The sequence below is a fragment of the Rhinatrema bivittatum genome, chromosome 2 (assembly GCF_901001135.1).
Source record: "Rhinatrema bivittatum chromosome 2, aRhiBiv1.1, whole genome shotgun sequence".
In the NCBI taxonomy this organism is placed as follows: Eukaryota; Metazoa; Chordata; class Amphibia; order Gymnophiona; family Rhinatrematidae; genus Rhinatrema; species Rhinatrema bivittatum.
Genome location: NC_042616.1, coordinates 276,443,622 through 276,450,073, shown reverse-complemented (window position 1 = coordinate 276,450,073; position 6,452 = coordinate 276,443,622).

The following is a 6,452-nucleotide window of genomic DNA, read 5'->3' as shown; positions in this document are numbered from 1 at the left end:
CATGGTAATAAAAATAATATTTCAAAACAGCTGATAAAAAGAAAACATCTAATGATATGAAACTTATATAATTTTTCAAAGACCAATAAAATATTTCAAAACAGCAGACAATACATCACCCAATACTTAAAACTTAAAAAACATGATAAAACCCCTGCTGTCCATACTTGGAATCTTTGATTTCCAGATGCCCTGAAATTGTTGTGGATTAGCAGGGGAGAGGAGAGAGATTGTTGCTCACAGTCTTTCTCCTCTCTCTCATATATACACACATGCTGAATCACAGAACATGCTCTTCCATACACACACAGACTTGCTCTCACAAACATACAGAGACAGATATGCTCTCACACACATATATTCACACAGACATACTCTCTCCCACACATACACAGAGACATGCTCTCACACACACAAAGACAGATATGCTCTCACACTCATATACACATATAGACCTACTCTCATACACAGACAAGCTCTCTCACACAAACAGACATGCTTTCTTACATACACACACATACTGAGACATGCTCTCTCTTTCTCTCTCTCACACACACTCATACAGACATGCTTTCACACACACACATAGATATGCTCAGGTCCTCCTCCCCATCAGAAGCAGAAGTCCGACGGGCAGCCTCTTCTTCTTGAGACCTCAGGGGCTGATGCTGCAGTTTCCTGCATCTTCGGGGGTGGGGGAAAAAGGAGTGGCGCATGAAGGCTGCACTGTTCTTTCCTCTGGCCATGACTGCATGGCCTCTCCTTCTTCCCGCTCACATAGAACCATCACTTCCTCTTCTGGGCTGTGTGGGCAGGAAGCAGAGACCATGTTGTCATTGCCCCAGACTGGTGACACTCTAAGCAGCCACAGGCCTCCTTCTCTTCTGCCGCTGGTGGGAAGAATTCAGCCATGGGCCTCCTCCTCTTCTGCTGGGTTATCCTGGTGGCCACAGGCCTCCTTCTCCTCTGGTGTTCGGGGCCTCCTCTTCTTCTGCCTCTGGGTGGAATGGGCTCTCCCAGTAGCCACGGGAACATTTCTTGCTTGGGTAGGATGGGATCCCCTGCCCCCAGGCACCCCCTACAGCCTGGCACCCAGGGGCTTTGGCCTCCCTGGACCCCCTTAGTACACTAGTGCAGGGTTGGGCAAGAAGAAGCTAGTCCCGTTTTTGTTCCTCTGGTGCAGGAGTAGAAGAAGGCAAAATCAGTGGAGGAGTAGCATCTTCAGTGGAGAGGCAGGCATACTAATATTAGAATACCTAAAAGCAGCACATTGCTCCCCCAAATTCCTCCTGAAGAGTATTTGCAGGAGATATTTAAGAGAAATACTGCTTCAGATGAATCATGAGACAGATTCTTAGACTCAGAGGATTTTGAATTTTTTGTAGCTCAGTAGGATTTAAAAAGTCTAGTTACTAGCATGCTACCCTCCAGAGAGTAGTCACAGGAGGAAGAAAGTGATATCGCTGGCGCCAAGAGCACCCTCCAGGAACCGCAGGTAGTGGAATGTGAGAGATGCCCCCTCAACTCTAAACCCAGCAGCAGCCCCAAGGTTCCAGAAAGGGAGAGGAGATCCTACAAGACATTAGAGCAGCATTTTGAAAATGCATTCACTGTTAAGTCTATCAGTAGAGGAAAGATGTAATGCAGCATCATTTGAAAAAAAAAAAACCAACTCACCTGGCAGTATTGGTTTCAGGGAAGGCTGCCACCACTAGTATGGGGACCGTCTACCCAAAGCAGTAGCAACAGCAGCAGGAGCAGTAGTAGGAGAGACATAGAAAAAGGGAAGTTTGTCTCCCAAGCTGACCCCCATGGCTCCTTCCCCCAGTGAGGAGACAGGCATGCAGCCTCTAGCCTCCATGACAGTAGCAAGACACCATGGAGCAGATGGGGTGTTTTACCATATCATAGCCTCAAGTAGCATCAAAGGTGGTGGATCCAGAAAATGAATTCACTGATGACCAGCCTCTTCCGATTGTGGAACATGTGGCATTTAAGCATCTGCTGCACTTTTAGCTCTCAGTTATAAAGTGCCCCCAAAGACAACATGCCTTAGATTTGTTATCCCTACTCTATACACTTAGAGCTGTACTCACTTGCTGGTACAGCTCGCGAAGGTGGAGGGGGTAGTATCCATTTCACTAGCAACATCTGGACCAGCCAGAATGCTACACACAGTTACCTCTCCCTGATAGCACACTGATGGCAGTTGCCTGAGGCGGGGGCAGATAGCATCTCAGTGAGGGTGGATCAGCAGGGTACTGTTGGGCTGTGCTACTCAACCAGGTAATGGATTTCAACCATACTTCACTCAATTCCTTGGCAGCAATAAAGAAGATGAAGAACGAATTGTAGCTAGACTAGAGAGAGAGGACTGTTGTTCCTAGTTTGTTTGGTTTTTTTTTGTTATAGATAGTGGTGCTAATATGAAAAAGGCAGTGAAAGATAGGAGCCATGACTGTATTTCTTGCTTTGCACACTTGCTGCACCTAACAATAAAGGATGCTCTGAAGGCCAAGGAGAAATGCGGAAACTTAATCCTGAAGGAAATGATATTGAGGTGCTGGAAAACAGGGCAAATTCACTGGAGCGAGAAGGGTGGGCAGCAGCTGTGTAAAAAGCAGGAGCAGTGGGGGTGCCTCTGTACTGGCTTATTCAGGGTGTTGGCATCCAGAGGAATTCCACCTATCTGATGTTGGAGAGGTCAGCAGAGCAAAAGACAGTCCTTCATGAATTGTCCCAAAAAAACTAGGATCGGTGTGGATTGCCCAGAATCATCATGATTGTCTACACATGACACATATATTCTGGGTCTTGAAGCCCTTAAGGGATGTCAGTTTTACAAGAGACATCCTGGTTGAGATCACCCCCATAGTCAATATCCTGGAGGAAATGTTAGAGGGTTTCTGTCAGGAACAGGGACCAGTATCACAGGTGGTGTTATTTGTGGGCTCCTTGCAGCAGCAAGTTCAAGATAGGCTCAAACGTAGATATTTACATGCTAGCCATGCTGTGTGACCCATGGGTGAAAGGAAGTATTATCCTCCAATCCAAAATTCCAATATACAGGAAGAGATATGTGTAGCTAGGGTGTTGAAATGGGAGTGCCTGCAGCAGAGGGGCAGGGATGAGCAGTGAGGAAAGACTGTCTTACAGCTCTGATTGCTTAGCGTCTATCATTGCAAAGCTAGTAGTGTTCAGAACCATAATGTGCCTATGGCCACTTTGGCCATGGCCAGAGGCACCAGTATGAAGGGCACCATAGCGCTGCCATTTGCCAGCGAGAGCAGTACAGACGATGGGGCCTCAGTAAGAGAAAAAGCAGCTTGGCTCTGCCAAAATCAACAGCAAGGTCAGTGGATCCTTAATAAGTGGAAAAGTAGCGTGGCCCTGCTGGCCACTGTGCTGATTCTGGCAAGGCTGTGCTGCTTTTCCCACTTACTAAGGACCTAATGACTATGCTATTGATTTTGGCAGGGCCATGTTGCTCTGGTCTTTTGTTCTTATGGTCAACTAGGGATGATCTTGTAGACAGCATTCACAAAACTAATGGAATAGAGTCATAATCATTGTTTAACAGCTATACTTAACTGGATTTAGGGCCAGATATTACTAGAAGGACTCCTGGTGAATGACCCCTGGCTGGGAACTGTCAATACAATGACTGAACTAAAATACATAGAGAGGGGATATAAAATAGGGTAACCCCCACACCCCCCCCCCCCCAAAGTAGCTGTGAATGAAGGTTCATGGTGCCATATCTTATTCCTGATTCTGATTGAGCTAGGAGGAAACTATCAGGTTAAAAAAATAGCTAAAGTTGAAGCCTTGACAATTGGCACTTCTCATACATTTCAAACCTGACAATATAATAATAATGTGTATTCATTATTTTGATCCAAATAGAAAAACACAACACAAGACTTGAGTCTTGATTTGATTTGGGGCAACCAAACTGAATTGGTGCTATCTCCGAAAAAATATGTATCCGTTTTGGTTCATTGAATTTGGTTCAATTAAAGTCTATAATATGTTATTCTCCTTACTGCTTTCTTGTTCAGGTCCCGCCTCTCCCGGACCCCTATTAGTTATCCTGTTCTCCCCTCCCCTGTTATTTGTAATTTCCATCTTTTGTTACTATGTAAACCGATATGATGTGTACTTTAATGTTGGTATAGAAAATTTAATAAATAAATAAATAAAATAAATATATCGGAAGAAAAACAATGTATTTTTTGTACTTGAAGCCAGATAGAGCAGAATTAGTCGGGGATGGGACAAGGATGGTGCAAGATCGATTTCAGCACTTTTTCAACTAGCCTGTACCAGTTGGCAGCTGCTTGTTATGATGTCATCAATGTTTTCTAAATGAAAATGAAACTATGAGCACTTGATCAATGACTAGTTTGTTCAGTAATTCCTCTTTTGGATTTCAAAGAAGGAAGGCAGATGTTCTGAAGTTCCTTGCTTCAAAACTTAGAGTGAAAGAAAAGATTAGAAAAAAGATTTAGATTAAGTTAAAGGATAAAGAAAAGTGTGCTGTTAGAATCATTTACTAACATTATGCCTAGCTGTGGTTTGGGGTGCTACTTAGTAGCAGGAGAAAATCTATAATCTTTATGTGCATCATCAGGGTGTCATGGTCTGCTCTGCTAAAGACAGAGGAAAGATGTGATGGCTAAACAAAGGTTTACCTAGAGAGCCCAGGTGATCTGGGGCTACCATCTTCTGCAGCCAGGCTTGTGCAAACTCATCATGTTACAGGTTTCTATGTATTACCTCCATCAAATCAGAATTTCTAGTTCCAAAGATGAAGTTCTGTGGTCACAGGATTGTAGTGGAAGCTTCTGGTTCTACAGATTCTTCCCCTTCTCTCCTGGACAGAGCATCTGCTTTTCTGTTTATGGAGCCTGATTAGTATGTTAATATGAAATCAAACTGGGGGAAGAAGAGGATCCACTGAACTTGCCTGGAATTCATGTTACACATGGTCTTCAGGAATTCTAAATTCTTGAAGTCAGTGAAAACCTAGACTTGGTGATAGGCTCCTTCCAAAAGGTGATGCCATTCCTCAAAGGCAGTCTTTATAGCCAGACGTTCCTTGTCATAAATATGAAAATTATTTTCAGCATCTATAAGCTTAAGAGAATAGTAGGCACATGGATGAAGGAGGTCTTTAAGTCCACTCCTTTTCAATAGCATAGCCATGATAGCCACCCTTGACACATCAGCTTCCTCTATAAATGGTTGTTGTGGGTCTGAATATACTAGGATCAGGGCTATCATAAAGGCCTTCTTCAGCTGATCAAATGCCAATTGCTGTTTGTGGGTCCACTTGAACAAGGTCCCCTTCCTCCATTAGAGGAATTGTCAATTTTAAAAAGCTCAGGATAAAATGTCGGTAAGTGTACCTCAGGAAGCATTGGATTTCTTTAATGTCTTTTGGATCAGGTCATTGGACCACTTCACTGACTCTACCTGGATCCATTAGTATTCCATTGGGTAAAATTGTGTGCTCCCGGAATAACTATTGATTGCTTGCCAGGTTCACATTTCTTGAGTTTGACATAAATTTGTGTTTCTGGAGATGGTCCAGAAACTGACAGACTCATTGGTCATATTCTGCTGGGTCTTCAAAGATATCAAGATGTCATCCAGGTAGATAACTATGCTTTTATCTAGCATGTCACAAAATATTTCATTCAAAAGGATTTGGAATGTAGCAGGAGTATTTCTTAAATCAAACAGCGTCACCAGGTATTCAAAGTGGTCATAGCATGTTTAAAATGCCATCTTCCATTTATCACCCTCTCTAATTCAGGCAAGATTATATGGTCCCGTCAAACTGAGTTTAGTGAATATTTGTGCTGCCTGAAGGCATTTAATAGTTCATTAATTAAAGACAGGGGGTAGCGGTTGTTAATCAGTATGGCGTTTAAGACTTGATAGTCAATACAAGGCCAAAGGGAACCATCCTTCCTGGGCAAGAAGAAGATGGGCACCCCTGCTGATGATGTCAAATTCTTTCTGCAAATTTTCCTTCAATTCCAGCTCTGATACAGAATAGATTCTTCCAAAAGGGATTTCTGTCCCTGGCAGTAAATCTATTGGGCAATCATATGGTCTGTGGGGGGAGGGGGGAAGAAGTGTCAGCTCTTTTTTTGTAAAAACATCTTGGTATGCTGCATACTTTTCTGGCACTTGGCCAATCCCATCTTCGAGTGCCTGACAACACAGATGACCCAGATTCTCTTCTTCAGACTCTACTTCCTGGGCCGCATCATTGGACATACCATACTGCTGGCAATATATTGATGGAAACATCACCTACCGGATATTTCAATTGATGTGTGGCTCATGTCGTTCTAGCCATGGAAGACTGAGAATGACTGGGAAATGTGGCGCTCTGATGAGATCAAAACCAAGAGTATTCTGGTGGTTATGTATTGTTG